This window comes from Xiphias gladius, chromosome 14 (genome assembly GCF_016859285.1).
Source record: "Xiphias gladius isolate SHS-SW01 ecotype Sanya breed wild chromosome 14, ASM1685928v1, whole genome shotgun sequence".
NCBI lineage: Eukaryota > Metazoa > Chordata > Actinopteri > Istiophoriformes > Xiphiidae > Xiphias > Xiphias gladius.
In genome coordinates this window covers 26,247,511-26,274,090 of record NC_053413.1, presented here as the reverse complement: position 1 = coordinate 26,274,090, position 26,580 = coordinate 26,247,511, and the positions used below count along the sequence as shown (strand labels likewise).

At 41.9% G+C, this 26,580-nt stretch overlaps 11 non-coding genes across 11 annotated transcripts; 1 reads left to right on the top strand and 10 right to left on the bottom strand.

Annotated features, from left to right (window-relative positions):
* Nucleotides 1-18,858: 18,858 nt before the first annotated feature.
* Nucleotides 18,859-18,940, bottom strand: trnas-cga. The gene has a single exon. It is a non-coding gene; the product is annotated as a tRNA-Ser (tRNA).
* Nucleotides 18,941-19,737: 797 nt separating this feature from the next.
* trnas-uga lies at nt 19,738-19,819 on the bottom strand. The gene has a single exon. It is a non-coding gene; the product is annotated as a tRNA-Ser (tRNA).
* Nucleotides 19,820-19,926: 107 nt separating this feature from the next.
* On the bottom strand, nt 19,927-20,008 carry trnas-uga. Its single transcript has one exon. It is a non-coding gene; the product is annotated as a tRNA-Ser (tRNA).
* Nucleotides 20,009-20,393: 385 nt separating this feature from the next.
* Nucleotides 20,394-20,475, bottom strand: trnas-uga. The gene has a single exon. It is a non-coding gene; the product is annotated as a tRNA-Ser (tRNA).
* A 236-nt stretch (nt 20,476-20,711) lies between these two features.
* trnas-uga lies at nt 20,712-20,793 on the bottom strand. Its single transcript has one exon. It is a non-coding gene; the product is annotated as a tRNA-Ser (tRNA).
* A 1,170-nt stretch (nt 20,794-21,963) lies between these two features.
* On the bottom strand, nt 21,964-22,045 carry trnas-uga. The gene has a single exon. It is a non-coding gene; the product is annotated as a tRNA-Ser (tRNA).
* A 321-nt stretch (nt 22,046-22,366) lies between these two features.
* On the bottom strand, nt 22,367-22,448 carry trnas-uga. The gene has a single exon. It is a non-coding gene; the product is annotated as a tRNA-Ser (tRNA).
* A 1,446-nt stretch (nt 22,449-23,894) lies between these two features.
* On the bottom strand, nt 23,895-23,976 carry trnas-uga. Its single transcript has one exon. It is a non-coding gene; the product is annotated as a tRNA-Ser (tRNA).
* A 267-nt stretch (nt 23,977-24,243) lies between these two features.
* On the bottom strand, nt 24,244-24,325 carry trnas-uga. The gene has a single exon. It is a non-coding gene; the product is annotated as a tRNA-Ser (tRNA).
* An 861-nt stretch (nt 24,326-25,186) lies between these two features.
* Nucleotides 25,187-25,268, bottom strand: trnas-uga. The gene has a single exon. It is a non-coding gene; the product is annotated as a tRNA-Ser (tRNA).
* A 1,226-nt stretch (nt 25,269-26,494) lies between these two features.
* Nucleotides 26,495-26,576, top strand: trnas-uga. Its single transcript has one exon. It is a non-coding gene; the product is annotated as a tRNA-Ser (tRNA).
* Nucleotides 26,577-26,580: the final 4 nt, after the last annotated feature.

Sequence of the window (26,580 nt, the reverse complement as noted above, 5' to 3'; positions counted from 1 at the left end):
AACTCCATTAAAACTGACAGTCGGGCAACTGATTAACATGCAGTTATACAATATTGGAGTGTTGTGCTAAGGCATAAAGACTTTTCCAGTGCAGCACAGTAAGTCATTAGGTAGATGTGGTATGATCTCCCAGTCTGTCAGAGAGGAAACCACCAGTGAATATTTAATCAGCAATTTGGTTTTGCCTTTGAAATATTCATGAAACCTAATCAACATAATCGTGGTTTGATCGTTATTTCATAGCATAATGAAACTCCCCGCCACATCACTCAGGCATGACCAGGGTGGCTGACTTCACGGCGTCGCTCTCAAAAACAACAAAACTAACGCACCGCTCTTGCAGACGCGCACACACACACACACACACACACACACACACACACACACACACACGCACACACACGCGCACAGTGACAATGTCTGCGACTGGAAGGAAGGACGCCAACAGGCAAAGGTGGGAGAGAGAGACAGGAAGCGAGAGAGTGCGTAGATTTGTTTAGAGTCTAGTCAAAGAAGTCTCAGTGCACTTTACAGAAAGTGACACTCAGCGCATCCAGTGCATTAAAACAGGAGAAAGAAACAACGCAATGAGAAGGAGGCGAGAGGAAAGGAGGGAGGCTGGGTGCAGAGAAGCAACATCAGGTGGAATAATAACATAAACATAAATATGCTAATTCTGTAATATGACACAGATTTCCAGATGACACAACGATACGCCGTCACCTCTCCCGTACATGCAGCTAAATCCTCCTCGCCACCAAACCCGACCGAAGGAGCAGGAGAGCGCGTGCCTGGAGGATGCAGCGGCAGCTATTTACACAGGAACAGTGAGATGGATCTAATGTACAGTATAATGTTTGGCCTGAGGAGCGCGCGGGGAAGCTGCTGTGTCCTATTTGCTGGGATGTTGAGCTCATTTTGGAGAGCACTTCATTCTCCCTGCCCTGTGGGATCTTAGCCACAGGCTGAAATACGTTCCAATCTATCTGTTTGTCATCAGACGCCGTAATAGCCTCTCTGTTGTGTCTGCATGGTGCTAAAGTCCCACATCGACTTTATCTCACCTTAACAGTCTGGATGTCTGCGAACAGCGGGAGGAGATGTTAGACGTGTTCTCGTTTTTGCCATAATATTATGATTCTGTCACACGGGTCCACACGTGAGAAAGCTGCAGGTGCTTCTCTGTAGCATATGTGTCCACTATAATGTTGTTTTCTAGCTCCTCTTCGTCCACTTGGCATCAGTTCTGGTCGTACATGTCACAGTTTTCAGAGTTTTTTGTATTCTTTCGCTATTTCAAAGTCACCTGGAGCCTTGAAACTTCTGAAAAGTTCATCAATTTGAGACAAATAAAATCAAAAAGTTTTTGTTTTTTTTAAATGAATGCTTTAAGGATAGCAAAATGTAGGAGCCACATCCGTCAGTATGCCTCTGGTCTTATCTAGCTTTAAGGGTAAAGCTTTTCACAGTGTAGAGGAGTAAGGCAGCTAATTAGAGCAGAGACCCAATATAAATTTCTAATGAAGCTTTGACATATTAATAAAAAATACACAGAATAGTCAAATAATGTTGTCTTTTTATGTTTTGGCCAGGGGCAGATCCATAATATTCTAAATCATTTTCTTGGCATTATTAATAAAGCAGGACATCTACTCGTCACGTCTCGTGCGACGCTCTGCTTCTGATTCTTTAAGGAAAAGTAATCATATTGGTACTTTTCCATCGACCTCTCACAGCTTATTCCCCATCTAAAATGTTCTGGACATGGCCTTGGCCTCCAGAATCTTACACGAAGGCACTGTCCAAAGTAACGTACGTTAACACCTAACATCGCATTTGTTAAATCTGCACACAAACAGGAATGTTTCGACGTAGGAAAATACTGCAGCCGCTGGTCCTATAGATGAGTCCAGACAGAAAGCAAAGTGAAGTCGCTGTACCTATGTGATGTAGATCCTTAAAGTGCTGCCTCTTAAATTCCCCTCACATTCTGGTTAACGATTTCACCACATAACGACCAGTAAAACCTCAACGTGTCATTTTTATACTTCTGTTTATGTACAAATTAAATAAACAAAATACATCTTGCTTCACATACATGGTAAAATGCATACCCCCCCCCCCAGCAGCTTATCACCTGCTGGCTGTGCCTCCAAATTTACTGTTATTGAGTTGTATCAATCTCGTCATCTAACTCTTGGCAAAAAAAAAAAAGGAAATAAACGTATTACCCTTTAAAGTCACAAAAAGAATAAAAAAAAATTTTTCTTCAATATGAATTACAATAAAATAATATTTCAAAATTGATCATCCCATTCCCTTTTGTAGTGTGAAAAACAATACAATCAACTTTAAAGCTGCTTTAACTGGCCGTCTGGCCACTAGGGGGCAGAAGGACTTCAAGAAAAGAAGCAGAACAAGCGGACTAACTCCAATTTTGGCAAATTACTGTGTTCCAAAGTTATCACAGCTAACTATTTACACAACCAGCAGACGCAGAGCAACATTAGCATTTTATACGCAGGGCAACATTAGCATTGTATGTCTCTACCAACTCCTGACAAAAACATCTGGCTCTTTAGCTGCCAGATGTTTGATTTCCTTCACCAATGACGATTCTAAAATGGTGCTGTTTAAGTAGGTTTAATGTTTACTGTGTTCACCGTCTTAGACTGGCATCTGAGCATGCTAACATTTGCTACTTAGCAATAAAGACAGCTGAGGCTGATGGGAATGTCATTAGTTTTGCAGGTATTTGGTCACAAAGCATTGGACAGTGATGACAATTTATCCTGAGGGGAACATGACATTGTGAACCAGATTTCACGGGAGTCCATCCAATAGTTACTGACATTTCACGCAAAAAACCCCCACAAATGTCGGCCTTATGGTAGTACTAGAGCAAAGGTTAAAAGATCACCAAAATCAGTTCAATGCATTGTCTGTGCATTAAAAAAATATATCTGTACCAAATTTTAATGCCAATCCATCCATAAGATGGTGAGATGCTTCAAAGTCTGTAGGGTTCATCCTCTGGGAACCATGAATGTCTGTGCAAAACGTCATGCCAATTCATAAACTAGTTGTTGAGATACGGTATTACAGTGAGGACCAAAGCGGTAGACCGACCAACCTACCGACGTTGCAGTACCAAGTGTACATTTACTTTCATTTTAGTCACTGGGCAAATACAGCACTCCTGTACATGCATGTACCTGATTCTAAACCCAATCCCTGACACTTCCAGTCGAAGATTAGAATAATCCTTAAAGGGGGAAGTCAAATAAACGAGGGAGAGTTACAGCTGCCTTCAGTTCATTCCTCCTCTCCCTCCGCTATTGCTCAGATTTGCTCACCGCACATGATGATTGAAGGCACGTGGTAAGACAGTGTGGATAATCATACAAGAAAGCAGCAGTGGAGCTTTGGGCGTCAGCGAGGTGAAATGCCATGAGAAATGCGAATCCCAGAGGCTTGACACAATCCCCGCAGCACACCACCTCCAGCGCACACCTGGAGATAAACAATGAGGTACATCATCTCGCTAATCCTCTGAAGAGGGAGTCAGTCACCGGAAACCTGCAAACCAAGAGGAGCGAAACACATCAAAGGACAAAGAGGAGGGGTGAGGTGATAAAATGCGACGATGGCAACAGTCAAATGATGCTGGGGAGCGAAGCAGAGGGGACGATTTGAATCTTAACTTGGATGTGACACAGTCAGATTATCAGTTGGAGGAAGGTGATTGGCAGGGATTAAACGGCGGCTGTTAATTGGAAGTAAAGGTGAAGTGGGAAGAATCGGGAAAGATTATGCAAAGTGGGCATAATGATGCAAAACAGCGAACAGTTCAAATTAGAACAGAAGGTCGGATGTTGAAATGTCTGTTAAATGTTTAAAAAACTCTTTATCCTCGGGTGTATTCTGTGGTTTATTATCGATGTTCTCATCCCTTAAAATCCAGTTTCCCCCCTGTTTTTCCTGTTAAGTAGCTTTAAGGTTGTTAAAGTCACCTCAGTCCACACTCTGACCATATAATATGTGTCAGCTTGCTCTTCGATGAAGCTACAGTACACGGTGTTTACACTGAGTGAAATATTCGAACCCCAGGCGTCACTTTTTTTAAAAATTATTATTCTCCCATCAGATATTCTACATGTCATCTTCGTCAATTTATACACATTTTCCCCGAAACTAAGCCTGACATATTTGGTGCCTTTGGAAACATTAGGGCCGCGACCGGATTTAAAAGCGAGTGCCGAGGGTTTAAAGAAATTTTGGCTGCACAGCATAAGTCGGTCCTGATCGAACCACCAGTGACAGGCTGCTTTCGTCGAAAAAATAAAGACAATATTGTGACGTCCACAGGCAACTTGCAGAAAAAGCACTAACGCTGTCAGGACTTTGTGTTTACCTCAACTGACTTCCTACTTTCTGGCCTAATAAATCTCTCTTCGGCTTCACGGTGTCAAGAAGCTCGGCTGGCTAACGTGTGACAGGGCCCCAGGGGGGGGGTAAACATTTGTGACAGGGCTCCTTTTGCCCCCTGAGGCAATTGCCAATTTCGCCCGGAGGTTTATCCAACCCGTTAGCCGTAGTGAGCTTTGTGACACTCTCCGCTCATGTCCCCGGCTTCCTGCCATTTCCTTGCGAGAGGGAATCCCTCCAGCCCCCAGATGACTTAATAAGATATCAGCTTATGATGGTCTTTTTATTGACCGCGGAGACTTCACCTACTTCTCTGACGAGGCCGAGGAACGATGAGAGGGAATCCTCGGCAGAGTTAGATCTACCTCTTCGTGCGCTCGTCCGGTTTGGCTTCAGCTCAAGGTTATGCTAAGAAAAAAGCAGACTCGGCAAGCGGGTTGCAAGACGCAGACGGTACATGCGATGGTCAGGCCCCTTCTCCGGCAAGTCACACCCAAGTCCACCCTCAGCCTCTTCTGGAGGATTTGACGACTTTTCCGCATTTAGAAAAAAATGGAGTATAGTTTCAGGGGGTTCCACTGATGACTTTTACCGGAGATGGTTTTCTCTGACTGCTTATGTTTGAGTCGCTTACCCCCCTGAACTTAATCTAACTATTAGTAAATTAGTCAGCCGGCTTCCATAGCCTACAGTTTTGCTGGGCTGACCATGGGCTGACAAGCAAACATTATTAAACTGTTCTTTCATGGCATTATCATTCATTTACACATCATTTGTTTTTCATCATTCATTATTCCTCCTTTAATTTAAATTTTTCTTGCATTATCCTTATCTCGTGAGGGGGTGGCCACCCAGCTGCGGCGTTGAGTGGGTGGGTAAAATAAGGAAGATGTGTTCCTGTATCATGGGTATGGGGGGGTTACCTGTTTGGGGGTAAAATACGCACACGCCTTCGCCCCGAGGCCACCACCCTAGGCCTCATTTGACGAATCACTTGAAGCTGGAGGAGACACCCATGGTAGAAGAAGGTAACCTTACAGACGTGGGACAGTGTTGTTTTTATGGCAAAGTACTGCCACAATGATCTAAATAAAAACAAAATCAGGCAGAAGAAGTACAGTGAAATATAAAATCTATTCGTATTCCCTTTTTATGTATACATTTCTGTCATAATTGAATGAAAAAACATTTTAAAAGGACGAGGAATTCAGGTTTTTCTTCGATAACCGAATGGATTGTTTTTCACCGTCTCGTGAATTTTCCATGCCACAATAAAATCAAATCACAAAAAGCCGTGCTGGGATACGACAGTTAATTGTTTTTTCATTTTAAGATTTCCATCTCAAAACACAAAAACCTCCCCTGCATCGCCTCACTTTGTTTTCTGTGTTGTGCTTTGTTCTTCATCGTGACACGAAAAAATTCACGTCACGAAGCAAAACAATCCAGGGGGTATTGACAACACAAAGCTAACATGAGGTTTTCATTTAATCACGGCACGGCGAATGCGCGCATAGAAGGGAAACGTGTAGCAGTGTGCATTGTATTTCGCTTTATGAAAGCGGGAGAGACGGAGGATAAAAGATAGAAGATAAAAGTGTTGATGCACAGCGAGAAACTCAGTTTGTCTCCTGCTGCTGCAGAAACAACTCAGCAGGAGCATCTATCTAACCTACATTTAGTGCTTTAATGTTGGAAGTGTGTAAAAATAGCATATTACTGCACACACACAGTCTTGAAATAATAATTATTATATAGACATATGGTATATAAAGCATATTCACGTGTGTTTAGTGCTGAACGTTCCTTAAGTGTTTAATTCTATTGATCAGTTTATGTATTTATTAATTTTGTGGTTTAATCATATTCTGATTATCGGCATTTGAGTCAACAAGAGCAACCGCTCCTGAGGACATAAATCTAAAGGAAAGTCAGACAAATAAAAAGTGGTTGGGGGGAAAACTGAAAGAAAAACAATGCGACGCAAGATTTGATTAAAACATCAAGAGGAGCGGGTCATTGTTTAGATATTAAAGGACAAAACTATAACTGAATACATCAATAAACACTTTTGTGAGTTAAGTAATGAACATTTCCAGTTTTCCTAATGTTTATAGGGTGGGACTGTGACGTTTTCACTTGTTACTTTGACGGATTTCTGGGTGTCTGAAAAGGTGAAGGTAAGTCACATTTTACAGGAGAAGAGCCAGGAAAAAAAAAACCAACAGAATTTTGTGTGTCAGGAATTTCTTTGTCTCTCTTATCCCTTTAACAAGGTGGTGACCCCTGGGATTCTTTGGGGAGAAAAACACTGGTTTGTAGGATATTGTTAAAGTGTCGGCGTGTTTACAACCTGTCAGATCGTCTGACTGCTCGTGTTTTGGTGCAGTGACTTTGCCATGTTCTCAGATCTAACTAATTACTTTGGTGAGTATGATGTTGTAATAACCGATAGAAATAACAATCAAAACCAGGACTGTAGCCAGGATTTCAGAAATAACAGAGGCCATGAGTCGAAATTGCCACATAAGGAATTTTTGAATTCATTTATTTTTTGACCACCAAATCGTCTCCGGAAATGTTTCTGGGTACTTAAAAAACTTTGGAAAATCCCAAAGTGTGGGTGAATGGATGGACGGGTCGATAAAACACTGGACTTTCCCGTCTGAAACCGATAGTCAGTGTCGTTTCTTCTAACCTTGACTGTTCCACGATCTTAACCGTGTGTTTGTTATTGTAACCTTTAACCTTGAGGACGTGCTTATTTTAACTCCAACCACAACCTTTTCCTAAACCTAACCAAGCACTCGTTGTGCCCAAACCCAACCAAACTGTGACAGACATGTTTGCTGTGGTCGCCTTTTATGTCTTATGGTGAACGATGAAGTGGCTCACCGCCGCCACCCGCGGCCGTGGCGTGCGTCACCGGTGTCTTTGCTTTTTACGTCAGTACCCCTGACGGTATCTCTCGGCCAGTACGTCTGGTCCCACCCGGCTATTTTAGAAAAAGTGGGAGAGGATTTCGTACATCACTTTTACTTCTTGGAAATCCAGTTTGCGTTTTTTTGTGAGAGAGAATTTACTGTTTGTACATTTTAAGGCATAGTCTTGCTTTAACACTTGCCGCTCAGAACCCGAGTTTCTCCTTTCCCCTCAATAACCTCTACAAATTATTTAAGCCTTTTGAAATCAGATATTTTAGTAACTCAGTAGGGTTCAGTGGTCAATCTTTTGCTTGTGGTTTTGACAACGTGCTTCTAACTGCCAGCTGATGCCACAAAACTCGGTGACTTTCTCTCGGTGATGCTGAATCACAGCCTCGACCAGAGCTCTTCCTCTCCTCGTGATGTCACAGCCATAAACAGCCGCCTGCCTCCCAAAGCCGGCAGCAGGGGGGAGAAGTCAGTCACTGTGCAGGGCTTCCCGCTGCAGAGCTGTACTCTGAATCCTCCCGAATCCATTTGTTTCAGACAGACAGAAGAGAACGGGCAGCGGAGGACAAACTACCCCCGGAAAGATAATCATACAATTTGAAAAAAAAATTAATAGTAATTAAAAAAGATTCTCCTGAATGGCACCGGTGAATGGGACCTGCAGCAGAAACGTGGAGAGGTCAGACCACGATATGAAAGGAAAGTCCAGGAGGAAGAGGAGGAGGAGGTGTAAAGGCAAAGGTCAGTACAACAGGCGTGTTTGGTGAAGTTTACGTGGGAGAAGTCGCCGTGATACTGACACTAACACTCATAATAATGTGGTGGGTTTACAGCAACTTTATCATGTCAGTTTTCTTTGTGTTTTTTTAAAGATCGCATGCGTTCAGTTATCCTCCATTAGTCCCACACGTTCTCCTAAGAGATGATTTTGTACGTCATGGCATTTGTTAAATACCAGTATAACTTTAATACTATTCGTACGTAGGTAGCTGGTTGACCACAGTACATTTCATCCCAACACATTCATTTGGCTGCTGATTTCCCTCAGCGTTATTCAATCGGCATTGCATTCAGGAAGGGCTACATCTCATCAAACTACAGCTCTTATCTGGTGTGTATCACAAAAAAATACCGCAATCCTCTTCTAGTATTTTTTTATAGTAATTTAAGTGTGTTCATAGTATATAACTCTTGATGGTGTTCTTGTCTGTTGTCGTAACCATGACGACGAAGTTTTGTCTGTGGCGTATCTCCTGCTACTTCGGGAAATACTACTATGGTCTAAGGGTTGTATCTGAGGGACAGCAACCTACAGTGCCGTGGAAAAGTTTGGGCACCCCCCGGTCAAAATTTCTGTTACTGTGAATAGATAAGTGAGCAGCAGATGAACCGATCTGAACTGAAAAAAAGGAAAGGAGCACCATCCAAAAGTTAGGTCGCAGACTTTAATTAGCCTGTTAGGGCTACGGCTTGTTCACAATCATCATTAGGAAAGGTCAGGTAATTTAAATTTCAAAGCTCTATAAATACTCTGCCTCCTCAAACCTTGTCCCAAAGATCAGCAGCCGTGGGCTCCTCTGAGCAGCTGCCTGGCACTCTGAATATTAAAATAACTGGTGCCCACAAAGCAGGAGAAGGTCATAAGAAGATAGCAAAGTGTTTTCATGCAGCCTTATCCTCAGTTCGTGATGTAATTAAGAAATGGCAGTTAAGAGGAATGGTGGAGGTCAAGTTGAGGTCTGGAAGACCAAGAAAACTCTCAGAGAGAACTGCTCGTATCAAAACCTCCCTTTGACTGCAAAAGACCTTCAGGAAGATCCAGCAGACTCTGGGGTGGTGGTTCACTGTTCTACTGTGCAGCGACACCTGCACAAATATGACCTTCATGGAAGAGTCATCAGAAGAAAACCTTTCCTGCTTCCTCACCACAAAATTCAGCATCAGAAGTTCGTATAGCAACATTTAAACAACCCTGATGCTTTTTGGAAACAAGTCCTGTGGACTGATGAAGCTAAAATAGAACTTTTTTTTTGCCGCAATGAGCAAAGGTATGTTTGGAGAAAAAAAGGGTGCAGAATTTACTGAGGGAGACACCTCTCCAACTGTTAAGCACGGGAGGTGGAATTATCTACAGATTCCTACCACTGCGAAGGATAAAAATGGGAGAAACCTCAAGTAGCAGTAGTACAATTATAATATACAATGACCAGTGACTACATAACAACATAACTACAAAGTAAAAGAATTACAATATGAGACTCAGGTCTTCATATGTAGACAAAGCAACATTAAAATGTAGTCAGAAAGTTGATGTGGATCTCCTTTGCACCCAGAGACAAATGACGAAATCCAGTGTTTGTCTAATGTTCAAATCTCCTGGTTGATGCTTCTGGAGGAATCACAAGTCACAACAGTGTAAGTGTAGATTTGTATCTGCCCACATTTCACATGCACTGTGTTCAAACAGAACCGACACAAGCAGATCAGAGCCTCCGCTGGTGGAACAAAAGTCTCACAAACCTGGAAATACAGTATGTTTCACTCTCTGTTTACGCTTTCTCGTATGTATTGTGTATGTGCATAAACGTAATCATAATTACACGCGTCCGGGCAACAGGTCGGCCTTTTAGGATTAAACTGGCATTGTTCTCCACATGCTAATCCTGGCTAAATGCAGCAGATTACTCCGTGGTGGCTTTTGTATTAAGTCCAATGGTTATTCAAAGTGCGTTAAGCCTATTCCACTTTCATTAATGACCCGTTGGCCTTTTGTGTGCATCAACGCTGGAGGGAAAGCGTGTCCTCTTTGAAAAATGAATGCTTCCAGACAATCGTTACTCAACATAGCTCCCCAAATCCCACTACTTTAGGACCAGAATGCACTTAGCTAATGCTTCCGCTGCGTCTAGCAACGAGCGGTACTTTCACGCCAGCTGTCATTTTAGAAGCAGAAGGTGGCATCTTTTTCTCAAATGTTTACAATAGAGCTCTGTGAGTGCACAGCAGGAGGGAAACTAATATTGCTTGACTGCCGCACTCCCTCTCCGTCCGACAGTAATTCAACAGTGTTTGAATTATTCCGTTGCTCTGCTAGACTGTGAGTTTTTAGACAGCTGAAAGGCCAAAAACACTGTCACTTCAACACTTGAAGGCAGCCAGGGAGAAGTGCCCTCTCTAACTACACCTCCGTGAGGACAATTTATCAATTATTTGTGCAGAAAATAAACAGAGAAAAGATGCAAGGAGTCGCATGGTGTCACCGAATCCTTTGTGTTAACAGTTATGTGAAAATAATCAATTTAACTTTTTATTTCATCTCACGTTGAGCCTTAGGAGTCCTCCATCATTGTGAGATCATTTCTCTTATGCAACCCTCCAGCAACAATTACCTTAAAGGAATAGTTCTACATTTTGGAAACTATGTTTAAATAAGCTCCACTCCTCTCACTCCCGGGGTAGATGGCAAAAATTTGATGTCAGTCTCATGTCTGTTGGTTAAATACAGAGCTGGAGCTGGAAGGCGAATAGCCTAGCTGAGCATAAAGACTGAGAGGCATGGGGAGACAGCTACCGGGACCATTACGCGGTTCAAAAATACGCCTACCAGCACGTGTGAAGCGTTTACACTCTGCACAGAAATGCAGGGGATTATGGATCAAGAACAAGTTCCTGCACGTGACTCCCGCTGTAACCACAAGTAGTCATTGTCACATTTCTGTTTGTGTACTGATTAAACAAACTAGATATATTGTGCCAATTACTGGGCTTTAGAGGTTTTGGTAGGTGTATTTTTGAAGCCTGGAAAGAGCTAGGCTATCTGCTCCGCTTTGTGCTAAGCTAGGCTAGCCACATCCTGGCTCCAGGTCTGTACTTAACTGACATGAGTTTGGTATCAATCTTCTCGTCTAACTCTTGGAAAGGATGTGAAAAAGAGTACTGGTACTTCCCAAAAATGCTGAAAAGGTTCCATAATCAAGGGTTGAAAATTGAAAGTTCTTCAGTCGTCTAGGTTAAATGTAACCGTATAATACAACAACGTTTTAACGACAAAGTTTCAGTGTGACCGGGTCCTTTTTTTATATTGAAATAAAGTCGTTAAAATGCCGCTGCTCACTGGGAAAACGTGCATGCTTTCCCGACTTGGGTTGAAATAGAAATAGAAACAAAATTAAAATTAGGAATTTTCTAGATCAAAACAATGAGCAACCTTATTTGAGCTCCTTTGTTACAGAAGACTAAAATCCTCTCTCCCTGTTAGGAATTACAGGACAGAGTCTATTGAGCACATAATGAAATTATTCTGTTAATAAGGATTTTTCCTCTGTGCACAGATGACAGGATGAAGTTGTTGTGGGGTTTTCAGTAAAAATAAATTACCATTTTGCCATGAAATCCCCTTCTGCTGGCTTTTCGGTCAAATTAACAAACTGTCATTTGTTGGCTGCAAAATCTAGTCGGAGAAATGATGTGATTGTCCTGCTTTTAGGGGGGATTATGACTCTCCAACATGGAACAAACATCTGCTGTCTGTGATGAGTCTGTCAGTAGTTTTCTGATGACGTGTCATGCGTCTGAACATATATGCATACTGGACGCATTTTGGATAAGTGAGCTCCATCGTGCAGTCCAACTTAGTGGGGCATGTCAGTGTGCAATTTCCCTGATGGATTCTGCAATCTCCACACTTCTCTGGGGCCCTGGCTTCATGAAAACATTAGCAATATGGTTTGTGTACCCATTTAACTTAATTGCAGGGATGCTCAGCGGTTAAAGTGTGGTACTAACTCTGCGAGGGTTAGGGGTCCCATTTCTTCTGAAGCTTAGCGTGAAGGCAACTGCTGCTAACACTGACAAGGTTTGGGTTTTGATCCCCACTGGGGATGAATATGCTATAGAAAAGTCAACATTAAATCCGTAAATGTTCTGCTTTCTCTAAATGGTGATTGAATTGTTTTATGGTCCTATTGTTGTTTGTTTCCAGTCTATTTTTAAATTCAGAAATACAAAAAAAAAAAAGCCCAAATTGAATGAGACATTATAAACTGAAATGGGGAGCCTCCCGTTACGAACCAGTACAAACTGTGGCATCAAGTTAAAAAATGCTTATATTACCTAGTCTGACTGGAGGGTGACACTCTGAGTCACAATAGTCATAAATAACGTCGATGTGTGCAACAGGAGAAAAAAAAAGAATAATTGATGGATCTTCTACTTGGTGGATAATCATGCTCTGAGTTTTGGAACTATAGTTCCCATTATGATTTTGGGGGGATGTAAACAGGAAGTATTTTGCCCTGGATTCAGTTAGATAAGCTCTGGGCTACAATTAGAGGATCCGGTTTTTTTAATCATTATCTGTTCACAGTTTGACGCCATTAAAAGTACGCCGAACTAGCTATTAGTGGTTCCTGTTTACAGTCTACTCATGGGCGTACAGACGACTGTCACTGGATTACTTCCACACTGAAGAAAACTTAAAAACCCGATAATTCCCTGAATTATCACAGTGAGAGACCCAGGTACTACACACACACATCTATACTGTATGTATGCTCACACACACACACACAGACACACGCACACACTGTAAATCATGATTTTGAGAGTGAAAACATTGTATTTGAAAAAACAAACCGGAACTCGATTCATCAGTTTTCATCAAAGGATCTTCACTCAAGTTGAGAACTATAATTTAGGAAAATCACATGAAAGGACAACATGATTAAACTCATTCAACTGGTTTATACATCTAACTTGGGGCTAAATAAAATGGTAGTGCCTGAAAACGAGACAAACGTGGGTGTCTCGTGTCAGCCCAAATCTATCATTCAAAGTGATTTAAGCCATTGTGTTATATTGTCTACGCATAATATATTCTACCTTCACGTGAGCGACACTGCAATCGCACAACGATTTTGAGTCGTCCGCTGATGGGACCGATCGCACGTCGTAAACAGGGGGGATCTTCCCATCAGGCCATCGCACATGACCCGCACGTGGCGCTGGCCGTGGAAGGACACCTGGTGGTCTGGTGGATTAGGACTCTTCTTTGTCAGCAGCGGGGGCAGAGGTAGCGGACACACTGTACGACGTCGCCCGCGCTCAGATTGGTGTCGCATCAGCAAACGCTCCTACCGTATGTCGTGTATTTGGCTGTTTGATTTTTAGCAAAAGTAATGAAGTAAAAGAAGAAACGTTTGAATGCATAACTTCCGTTGCATGAGAATATCTGTAGCCACGCTAGTGACGCGGCTTTGTGGGTGGCAGTGTTGGTCGGCTGGCCCAGACTCGCAGTAAATATCTCAACAACTAGTGGATGGATTGTCAATAAATCTTGTAGCCCCTCCCCTGGTCCCCAGAAGAGGAATCCGTCTGACTCTAACGATCCACCGACCTCTCCCCTAGCGCCCCCTTGAGCGTGACATTTGTGGTTTTTGTAGTGAAATGTTTCACCGACTATGCGACGGATTCTTCTTCCACTACCTGTCACGAGCGGCGGGGAGATTTTGTTGGCTACTGTAAGATGAAATGGAACCACTCATACGGCTTTACCCAGAACTCTGATACCTAATCAGAATTTAAAAAAAAAAAAAAAAAAAAATTATTCAAATGAAACCCAATCTTTCAAACTGATAAAGTGACAGTAAAGCAGCAGGCGAGGGCATTAAAAGTTAAAACGAGGCCATTGTCTGCAGTCCGCAGCCTGTCATAGATTATTGCTGTCGTTGTTATTATCGCTCATTGCAATTTCATTGCACATTACCATATGTTTCAGGCAATAATTTCATCACTCATTTCCAAATAATGATCATCAGCCTGTTGATTTGAAAGCGGACGTTTAGCCGTGGCTGTCGTTGTTGTTGTCTGTGTGTGATTTGATGAGCTGATGCGCTGAACTAAATTTAGACTTCGACGGAGAAAGGCTTTGTAGTCTGTTCTCTCCGTGCGGGGAGGAAAATGATATTTGACGTGGATCCGCGGTGAAATAACAAACACTCAAGTGCAACAATTTACAAAAAAGACAATAAATAAATCAAAGTATGCAAATAGAGCGTGCATGCAAATGTGGTTGAATGCAACACGCCAGGATTCAACACCCAGTCCCTCGGTGATGACTGACTAATTACCTTTGCGCTGACCACATCGTGTTCAAAGTAATTAACACATGAGAGCCCGTAACGTTATATAATTATTATGAAGAATCTTTTTTTGCCGAATCATTTGCTCCAACTCTCTCACCTTTTGACTTGCATCGTGTGGATTGACATCTGCTGCTTTTAATCACCTCGCGTCTACGTGTTAGCAAATATATGGCCGGCTTCACGATAACAACATGACCGTTATAAAAGCAAGAACGTGTTGGTATATTCATTTTATTTATTTAGAACAACGTGATCTCATAACCGAAGATCACTGAGTGTGTGTATCGGTGTGTAGCGGAGACCTATCAGTGGACTTTCACTGTTACACACTGTCCATGCCTGTGAAGATTCTCAATCATCCAGCTCATGGTGCGATACGAAGGCAACTGGACGTTTCACCTCTCATCCTTCTTCAGTTCTAACCGACTGGTGGGGAGTCCCAGGCGTTTGCCCTCCTGTAGGGTCGTCAACACGTTGAGAGTGGTTGAGCTCACATGTGAGTCGTTGATCATTTGGGTCGTTAGGGTCTCACGAGTCCAGGTGTGAATGGGTGTTAAACTGCCTGGGGGGGGGTCTCAAAACTGCATTGTAAGTGGCTTATAATCGGTGTCGTAGACCCCCGCCTCTGTTTAATGATGGTTGCTCCGGTTCAACGTTGATGGCTTCTTTCACTCCTCTTTCAAAACTTTGGTCTTCTCTGGTCAAAATGTGTACATTGCTGTCCTCAAATGAGAGTCCCTTGTCCTGCAGATGTAGGCGGACTCCTGAGCCCTGACCTGAGGAGTTGGCCCCCCCGCGTTGCGCCGCGCGCTTGTGAACTGGTCGTTTTGTCTCCCCAGTGTACAGCTCGGCGCATTCTTCGCTGCATGGGACTGCGTACGCCACACTGCTCAGGTTATGTCTGGGTGTTTTGTCCTCAGGGTGGACAAGATCCGCCTCAGAGTGTTTTTCTGTTTATTCTTGTTTTCCTCTCTGTCTGTAGTGTATGTTTTTGTAGTTTTGCAGAAGGTCCAGTTTGGGTAAGAGACGCTGTTGCGCCAAAGATCGTCTTTTTAATTTGGTATCCGTGTTGGATGTGGTGGTGTTGACCTCCTCATCATGACCTCCTCAAAAGTGGAAATGCGTTTTCCCAATTTTGAGAAATGTATATTAGGACACGTGACTTGCGTTTTATACAGCCAGCTACAGCACCCAGAAGTTAAGAAACGAAACTGGAAACGGAGCAAATGAAAAACTGGAGGTCAACGGCACAGTGGCTGGGTTTGGTCACGAGGACAACGGACAACAGCTGGCCACAGCTAGCTGTGAGGCCTGGTGAATTTTGAGCTGCGTACGAATGTCCCACGGAGACATCCTTGCACACCTGTTCACGCATGAGCAGATGATGAAATGTATGTCACGTGTACCCCCGTAGCTACGAGGACACGTAAAGTGGAATTTCGGCATTTTACTTTTCAACCCATAGAGGTCAGTGCAGCAGTGCTTTTATTCCGTTCAGTAAGACAAAAAGTGTAGTGTTACGCTTTGAAAACCTATTTCTAAAATTAAGCTTTGGCTCTTGTCTAATATTGAGTCCTTTCTTGTGTGTTAATCTGGATCCTAAATATGCTTCTTCAGGTTTCCAAGACAAAGCTCTGTTATGCCTGAAGCAAGCGAAGAGATCCCGACTCTGATTTTACCGTTGTCTAGACTCCGGTTAAGGTCTTATTAAGGTCAAGCTGTTTACATGAACCTTTGATTCCCTGGAGCCGAGTCTGCTTGTTGCCACGAGTAAACAAATTAATTAACAAACTTGTATTCCTGTGAGCCTGAGACGCCCCATCAGCGGCTAAAAACTGTGACTGAGAAAGAGTTTGATTAATGCAGTGGAAACAAACACACACAGATACAAATATCAACATTAACCGGGAGGAGTACTACAATTGTTTTTGTTAAAGGAAAGTGAAAACCACAAAAGATTGCAGTAAAAATATTTAATCTCATTATGAATTACGAGCTAATAAAATAATAAACTAATCTAGTCAGAACATTTACATGATCATTTCAGCAGGACATGCATCGTTGTGTCTATAAAATGCCGTAGTTTTACCACAGCGCAAGGTGATGTCTTTTGTCCGACCAACAGCCCAAAGCCCAGATATTCACTTTACCGTCATATTTTACAAGGAAGAGGATCAGATTCTCCCGTTTGAGCAAACGTTAAGACAGTTTTGCCTTAAAAAATGACTCAAACAATTATTCAATTATTAAAATATTTGCCGATGAATTTGCTGTCGATCAATTAATTTTCACCTCGTCGCAGCTCCACAGTTGTTCATTAGTGTGAGTACAGTTAGTGAACACAATAACTAAATTAACACAAAACAAAATAATGGGTTCTTTGTTCATTATTTTTATATCAACAATAGATCAAATGAGTATTTATAATTATATATAATTAATAGTATAATTAATGCAGCTTTAAGTTTAAGCAGTTAAAGCTTCCTGGGTTAAGTTAGGAAAGGACTGAGATAATGGTTAAAGCCGCTGCAGGAATTGAAATATTTCTGACTTTGGTGTCTCCTTGTGGCAGTAACCTCCCCCCAACCCTCTGCCCATCCCCCGTCCAGCCCATGGATGAAAGGCCCTTCAATCACGGGCTGGTACGTACGACCGCGCCATGCGCCCGTGGTTCGTAAGCAGGCAGTGTTGTTATTTTCAATCCCTTCGGTGTGTTAAGCACCATTTTCTCTGTGACTGTGAGTTTCTGTGTATTTGTGGCGTCGTGTGTGGGTGCGAGGGCGCATTACGTGCGAATGTGTATGTGTCCGTCGGCTCACTCGAATGTGCTGTCGGCAGTTTGCTCTCTCAGCCTGCCCAACTCACCTACAGAGCGCCGATCAAAGCTCCAAGTGTGGCATGATAAGAGCATATTCTTCTCACAGATGGAACAGAAAAAGAATCGGAGGGAAGGTTTTTTGCTTTTTTACTTCGATTTAGGAATCTACAGACCACATTTTCTTCAGATCCTTTGTGAGCCGAAAAGCAGTTGAGTCATTCAACTTTTTACTTCAACGAATCTTCTTGCAGGGAGGATCTATTGAAAAATCCAGTCCATCATTCAGTGTGAATCACGGTCTTTGGTCATCACGTTTTGTGCAGAATGCCAGAGGGTACAGTCAAAAGAAAATCTCCGGAAGTGTTTATTGAAACTGAAGATCGTGAAAGCTTCAGTTCTCTATTACAAGTGCTTATTCAGTCTTCAGGACTTTATTAGTTTTGACACAGATGGAGAATTGTGAATCTTGCAACTTAACCGTAGGACAAATAAAACGCAAGACAAAGTTGCTTGAGATAAAATTGTTAATGTGCTGCATTGGTTCAGATAGCACTTGACAGGTGGTCACTCGAGACGCATGTGGAGATGCATTTTAATGGCAGGTACGAACAGGGCCCTAAGAGTCAAATCCAGCAGCCTTGCGATCTGAGACAGTTTTTGCAAAGCACCCGAACCTGAATGTGTTCGACATTTAAGCACAGACCTTTACAGGTTGCCTGATATGCAACTCAAACAAAAGCCTTAATTTCCCTTAGGCTACCATTTTTTTTTGAATTGAGGATTTCAGAATCCCATAACCAAACTGGCTCAGATCTGAACAGCACCTACATTCAAGTCAGTGGAAGTTCTTTGATCAGTTTCATGAGTTCTTGGTTTGCGAAACACTCAAAACAGCAGAAATTGCTTTGTCCCAGTGGTTTCACATGGGTTGCACAGAGAAAGTAGCTCCGAGCCTCAAGAACACACATAGCTATACAGAAACAGCAGTGTTTTTCCTGTGAGTGTATTATACAGTCATGTATGATACATTCCCACATAGACACATGCATTTAACCATGTACAAAGTCAGTTTTATTTGTCCTGCTTTTTATCCTGATTCGGTTTCATCAACTAATTTTTTTTGGCTCTTTTAATCTAGATTTCAAAGCCTTACGATGGACGGGGGCAGCAAATTAGCTTTAGCTTTTAACTAGATGACTGCATAAATTACATCAGTTGCATTGCATATGTTTATCTGTATCATCCCTGTTAAATAAACTTAGCACGACTGCAGCGGAGGAGTTATTCATAGGAAATTACAGGAAATATATCACATAAAGAACAACAACAACACGGTTCGAACCTACATATGCCCTCAACCACAGCTGTGCACTTTTTACATGAAATCAGAATGTTTTTGGTATATGTTGCATGGACCAAGCATCAACTGCAAGGGACCACTGCAGGGTACTTGCAGGAAGTTAGCTACAGTATTCTATTTTTATGGGAATATGCGTGACAGCCCTGTTTGAAATATGACATGTATATATTGCAACGTCGCTGTGAGCAGGATTCCAACCTGCGGAGGGAATCCCCATTGGATTTCGAGTCTAACGCCTTAACCGCTCGGCCATCACAGCTTATACTACGACAAAGCACAAAAGTTATATCTTTAAATGTACTGGGAATTTTTTTTTTTTTTTTAGCCGGTATTGACTTCATTCAATTCAGTCAAGGCGATCAAAAGTCACTGGGAAAAGAAATGAAACAAGACATGGAGAAAAATTCTGTTTAATTTCAACACCCAAAAAAAAAGATTTTCCAGATGTTTTTGGCAATGTCTAAATGCAAAGGCTAAGACTCTCCCTGGTGTAATGCACGATACAACTTTCACATTGAGACTGTAACGACATATCACTCTATCACCAAAGAATTAAAGCTCGATCTGCAGAGGGGTCTATCTAAGCAGAAAGTTATACTGTACGTGTTAAAGCCCACCATCGCTGTGAGCGGCGTTTGAACTTGCTCGCGGAATTCCCATGGATTTCAAGTCCGACGCCTTAACCTCCCAGCCATCACAGCTGTGCTTTGCACCGGATACAGGCTCCTTGTCGTAAACCTTAGTGTTTTCTGTACCTGAAATTTTCAGTTCTATAAGGGTTCAGTATGCTTCAAAAGATTTAGACTGTATGAGTTACGGAATGACAACTTACAAAGGCAAGAAAGTTTATAGCAGATGTCTGAAAGGTGTGGGGGTGAGGCCCAAGACATTGTTTGACAATCCAACAAACACTTCATTCAAAGCATACATAAAGGTGCTTATGGTTATTTGGGGAAAGGCACCATTGGTCTTTTGCGTTTCAGAGGGGGGTTACTGTGTTAAGAACTTTTAAGCACTGTGCTGTAACTTGAACATGACATGTATATATTGCAATGTCGCTGTGAGCAGGATTTGAACCTGCGCAGGGAGTCCCCATTGGATTTCAAGTCCAACGCCTTAACCGCTCGGCCATCACAGCAAATTTTCAGTTCTATCAAGGGTTCAGTATGCTTCAAAAGATTTAGCCCAAGACATTGTTTGACAATGTGTTAAGAACTTGAACATGACATGTATATATTGCAATGTCGCTGTGAGCAGGATTTGAACCTGCGCAGGGAGTCCCCATTGGATTTCAAGTCCAACGCCTTAACCGCTCGGCCATCACAGCTGACAAATGGCTGCTTTATATTACTTTTTTACTACTTTGCTGTACTATGTCTACATTTCATTTCTCAGCAGTCATTCTTTCCTGTCCAGTGTCAATATTTATGTTTTGGTAATCTCAGATTTTTTGATTGTTTGAAAAAAAGACAAAATTCAACAGCCTTACTGCAGTGAAACAGTTTTGCTGTAGAACATCTTCTGCCAGAAAACAAAAATATCACCTGCATTTTCTACAGTTTGCATTGTAAGGTTTCAACCTTTAACCACTCTGCCATCACAGTTGCTTTCTTGGGTAAGCTTGGGTCATGTAGGCCACCCAAGTCTTATTATGGGAAATTGCTATATCAACCTGGAGAAAGTCTTTGATCCTTGCGTTTGTAATCATTGCTCGCTGTGAGCAGGATTTGAACCTGCGCGGGGAACCCCCATTGGATTTCAAGTCCAACGCCTTAACCTCTCGGCCATCACAGCTGACATCGGGAGGTTTATATCGATTCCTTTGTAATTTTCTGGATTATGTCAGCTGTCTTTATTGTTATCGTTCATTTGTTCATTTGCTACACTTTATTTTTTGGCAATTTAAGATTTTTCGAGTATTTAAATAGAAATCCACATGTATTATTGAAAATTCCACAGCCTTATGACAGTTTAACAGTTTTGCTGTTGAACATTGTCTGCTAGAAAACAAAAAACCAGTGCACAATGTTCGCTGTGAGCAGGGTTTGAACCTGCGCGGGGAACCCCCATTGGATTTCAAGTCCAACGCCTTAAACTCTCGGCCATCACAGCTGCAAAGTAGGCATATGACCTCCAACCCTGCACGAAGCCTTTTTCTACAGTTTGCATTGCAGGGTTTCAACCTTTAACAACGCTGCCATCATAGTGGCTTTCTTGGGTAAGCTTGGGTCATGTAGGCCACCCAAGTCTTATTATGGGAAATTGCTGTTTTCCTTTTTTTAATACCTGTAAATTCATAATTTGCAAAAACTCTATTTAGTAGGGTAACTAAAGATAAAACACCTATCTGTGTGTAGTGAGTGTAAGGATTAATTTACAACTTTACGGACTGGTGTTGTTAACCCACTAGCCATGTACGTTCAGTTCACAACCCTGCTGACACTATTTCCTGTTACCTCCTCTATTGTTTTGGTCTGACTGCCCCATTTGATGTCGCTGTGAGGAGGAGTCAAACCTGTGTGGGGAGACTCCATTGAATGTCAAGTCCAACACTTTAAACACTCAGCCAGATATATCAGATTTTGTGAAAATCTTAATTTCTCAAGAGTAACTACAGGGGTTTTTTTCATTAGGTTCTTGCTTATAGCAGAGACTTAACACAACCTGTTTGAACCTGCACGGGGAACCCCCATTGGATTTCAAGTCCAACCTTTAACCACTCTGCCATCACAGTTGCTTTCTTGGGTAAGCTTGGGTCATGTAGGCCACCCAAGTCTTGTTATGGGAAATTGCTGTTTTCCTTTTTTTAATACCTCTAAATTCATAATTTGCAAAAACTCTATTTAGTAGGGTAACTAAAGATAAAATATTTAGTAGGGTAACTAAAGATAAAATACCTGTCTGTGTTCAGGCTCCAGGAAATAACAGGGTCGCGAATTGACCCGTCTCATTCGCAGTTCAACCTGATTTCAACTTTGACCCGCTAAATTACAAGGCTCTCCATTGTCCATCCAATTTGAGAGAGGGGACAGGATTAATCTCTCATCATGCAAATATTGTTATTCTTGTTTTAATCTGTAGTGAGTGTAAGGATTAATTTACAACTTTATGGAATGATGTTGTTAGCATGCTGACACTTCCTCTATTTTTTTTAATTTAAATTTCACAGGCAGAAATTATCCTCATCTTATCCTGTCTTTTGTGTTCAGATAATCTCTACCAGTGGCAGACAATGACTGCTGCTTAAAGCAGAGACTTAGCACTAGAGATATAGTCTTTGATCGCTGTGAGCAGGGTTTGAACCTGCGCGGGGAACCCCCATTGGATTTCAAGTCCAACGCCTTAACCTCTCGGCCATCACAGCTGCAAAGTAGGAACATGACTATAATGTCTATATCTAGAGCTGCTCCGTCAAAACACAGCTGGACTTTATTTTTTTTTTCTTTTCTTTATATTCTATATCAATTCTTTTGTAATTTGCTGGATTATGTCTACGTATCCTTTCTCAGCAGTCTTTACTGTTATCGTTCATTTGCTACAATTGATTTTTTGGCAATTTAAGATTTTTTGATTGTTTACATAAAAATCCACATATATTATTGAAAATTCCACAGCCTTATGATAGTTTAACAGTTTTGCTGTAGAACATCTTCTGCCAGAAAACAAAAATATCACCTGCATCGTACGCTGTGAGCAGGGTTTGAACCTGCGCGGGGAACCCCCATTGGATTTCAAGTCCAACGCCTTAACCTCTCGGCCATCACAGCTGCAAAGGAGGCTTATGACTATGATGTGTCTATCTAGAGCTGCTCCGTCAAACACAGCTAGACTTTCTTTATATTCTTAAAGATGTGTCTCCTCTCATCCAGAAGGCCTCTGTAGTTCTGACTGACTGGTGGACAGTCCCAGACATTTAACCTCTGAATGCTCGCTCACACCTTAAAGGTCTTGGAGGTCGCATGAGGATCATTAGTCCATGGTGTTCGAGTCAGATCTTGGTCCACTTCCAAGCAGACTCGGGGGCAGTTCTTTTGAGGTGTGACAGTAATGAAAGACCCAAAACAGGACATTGTGATAGTAGATTTGTGATAATTGCGTGAATTCAAAAGCTTAACTACTACTGTTGGGTCACTATTGGTACTACATATGCACACAGTGTGGGTCTGGAGCAAGAAAATCAAACCAAGCAGGAATGACAGCAACCGTATACTCAAAAGACCCAAACCTGATTAAAACAATGGTCAGATGGTCTAACAGGAGAACCTGCAGGAAGGCTTTTACTGATGAAAGTTGCAAGGATCTCTGTTGCATGATGTCATTCCCAGGAAGCCTTTTTCTACAGTTTGCATTGTAAGGTTTCAACCTTTAACCACTCTGCCATCACAGTTGCTTTCTTGGGTAAGCTTGGGTAGGGTAGGCCACCCAAGTCTTGTTATGGGAAATTGCTGTTTTCCTTTTTTTAATACCTGTAAATTCATAATTTTCAAAAACTCTATTTAGTAGGGTGACTAAAGATAAAATACCTGTCTGTGTTCAGGCTCCAGGAAAGAACAGGGCAAGACACCACTGGTCGCGAATTGACCCGCCTCCTTCACTTCCTTCGCAGTTCAATCTGATTTCAACTTTGACCCGCTAAATTACAAGGCTCTCCATTGTCCATCCAATTTGAGAGAGGGGACAGGATTAACCTCTCGTTCAGGAAATATTGTTTCTTTTTATTCTTGTTTAATTCTTGGCTGTAGTGAGTGTAAAGATTAATTTACAATTTTATGGACTGATGTTGTTAACCCACTAGCCCGAAATGATTTGAACACACCCTGTGCCATGATTTGAACCTGCACAGGGAGAGCGCATAGGATTTCATGTCCAACACCATAACCATCCTGTCATCATAGCTTACTTTGGCTTGTTTTTTTTCATTAGTTTCTCCATTATTAAATGATAAGAACATGCCAAGATGGACCTCCAGCACTGAGAAAGCACACAACTTTCATTGGTTGTGTATTGCCAGGATTAGATCCTCAGGATTAGAGTGCTGCGATCACAGTTAGAAACTACATGTATTACCCACTCCAACCTCAAGCATGCTTGATGGTTAGAAGCCTTTATTTTGTGCTCAGACAGTCTCAACGACAGATGCTTATAGCAGAGATTTAACACAACCTACAGATATAGAAGGGATTCCCTATATATATCCACTTAATTTCTTTGATCGCTGTGAGCAGGATTTGAATCTGCGCGGGGAATCCCCATTGGATTTCAAGTCCAACGCCTTAACCTCTCGGCCATCACAGCAGGGACATGAGATAAGTGAAGTGAAGGATTTTTACAAGTCATAAGTCGTGATTACAATAACTCCAATATGAGTTGAGCCCAGCATAATTCCGGTGCCGTGGATTTGAATCTGCGTAATGAGAGCACACAGGAACAGCTTATTGTTCTTTTCATTAGGTTCTCCATTATCACTTGATAAAAATATGCCACGATGGACCTCCAGCACTGAGAAAGTTATGTGAAAGCGCACAAAAGCAGAGACTTAGCACTAGAGATATAGTCTTTGATCGCTGTGAGCAGGGTTTGAACCTGCGCGGGGAACCCCCATTGGATTTCAAGTCCAACGCCTTAACCTCTCGGCCATCACAGCTGCAAAGTAGGAACATGACTATAATGTCTATATCTAGAGCTGCTCCGTCAAACACAGCTGGACTTTCTTTTTTTTTTCTTTTCTTTATATTCTATATCAATTCTTTTGTAATTTGCTGGATTATGTCTACGTATCCTTTCTCAGCAGTCTTTACTGTTATCGTTCATTTGCTACAATTGATTTTTTGGCAATTTAAGATTTTTTGATTGTTTACATAAAAATCCACATATATTATTGAAAATTCCACAGCCTTATGCGTAATGAGAGCACACAAGAACAGCTTACTGTTCTTTTCATTAGGTTCTCCATTATCACATGATAAAAATATGCCACAATGGACCTCCAGCACTGAGAAAGTTATGTGAAAGCGCACAAACGTCCTCAGATTTCTCTGATTACAGTTAGAACCTACACACTTAACCAAACTACTTGACTTTCAAGTCTTACGTCACTTTACAACTTCTGAAGAAAGCGAGCTTGTTAGAAGTCACTCTTTATTTTGTGCTCTGATAGGTGCGGACAATGACCAGTGTTTATCGCAAAGACTTAACACAACCTGGAGATATAGAAAGGTTTCACTTTGTTTAGACTTTTTGATTGCTGTGAGCAGGATTTCAAGTCCAACGCCTTAACCTCTCAGCCGTCACAGGTGACATTACGAACTTTATATAGATATTTTAGTATGTTGCTGTATTATGTGTCTGTTTCATTTCTCAACAGTCTTTACTGTTAATGTCCAAGATCAACAATTTTAATTTCAGACTTCTGGATTGTTTGAATAAAAACACACTTTGACAGCCTTATCACAGTTTTACTATAGAATTCCTTCTGGTAGAAAACTGACACCTGGTGTATACTCATCGCTGTGAGCAGGGTTTGAACCTGCGCGGGGAATCCCCATTGGATTTCAAGTCCAACGCCTTAACCTCTCGGCCATCACAGCTGCAAAGTACGAACATGACTATAATGTGTCTATCTAGAGCTGCTCCGTCAAACATAGCTGGACTTTCTTTATATTCTTAAAGATGTGTCTCCTCTCATCCGGAAGGCCTCTGTAGTTCTGACTGACTGGTGGACAGTCCCAGGCATTTAACCTCTGAATGCTCGTTCACACCTTAAAGGTCTTGGAGGTCGCATGAGGTTCATTAGTCCATGGTGTTCGAGTCAGATCTTGGTCCACTCCCAAGCAGACTCGGGGGCAGTTCTTTTCTTTCTTTTCTTTGGGTAGGCCACCCAAGTCTTGTTATGGGAAATGGCCGTTTTCCTTTTTTTAATACCTGTAAGTTCATAATTTGCAAAAACTCTATTTAATGGGGTAACTAAAGATAAAACACCCTTCCGTGTTCAGGCTCATATAAACTCCAGTAAAGTAAGTGATACTTATGTAATAAGTACGAAAGGTCTAGGAAATCTGATCCAATAAGGAAATAATAAACCAAACTCCTACTATTACAAATATTATTACCAACACCAGAGCATTCGATAGAGAAATTATTACAAAAAGTTTCCATATTTCTTTGCCCTTGGGGAAAGACAGTCCACATTACAAGTAAATGAAACCCGCTTGCCATTAATTATGCTTAGGAAAATTAGATTATCCACAGCTGTCAGAAAACACACACACACACACACTGGACAGCGAGCGGGTGCTTTTAGCTTCCCCCCTGCCATGCCTAATTTCATTATTCTATTAAATAAGGTTCATTAACAGTGGCTGGATGGAGACACTCTGCTTCTAAGGTTTGATAAACACAAGCACTGTGGAATTTGAAGCAATGCAAGCTTCCCGTTCTCCTCACAGCTCTTTTGTCTCTATTTTCTTATCGTGGACCTGGACAAGATAAAGAGTAGAGTAAGAAATGCAGGTCGAAACTGAAAAATAAAGTTTTTCTGAAGTACAAGGTGGTTCTGTGTGTTACACATGGAAGCTGTGATGGCGATGCTGTGGTTAAGATGTTGGATTTGAAATCCAAAGAGGTCTCCCCGTGCAAGTTCAAGCTCTGCTCACACTTGCATGACTTTAACAGCTGTCTTGTCTATACAGCTCCTTCTAAATGGAAACTCCTGGACCTTTCAATTGTATTGGACTCTTGTTTGACTACACTGTTTGTCCCGCAACAATAAATGTCACAAACATTCATATAAAAAAGACGCACATATCAGCAGCCAGCTGTGATGGACGAATGGATAAGGCGTTGGACTTGAAATCCAATGGGGTCTTCCCGTGCAGGTTTAGACCCTGCTCACAGCGATGA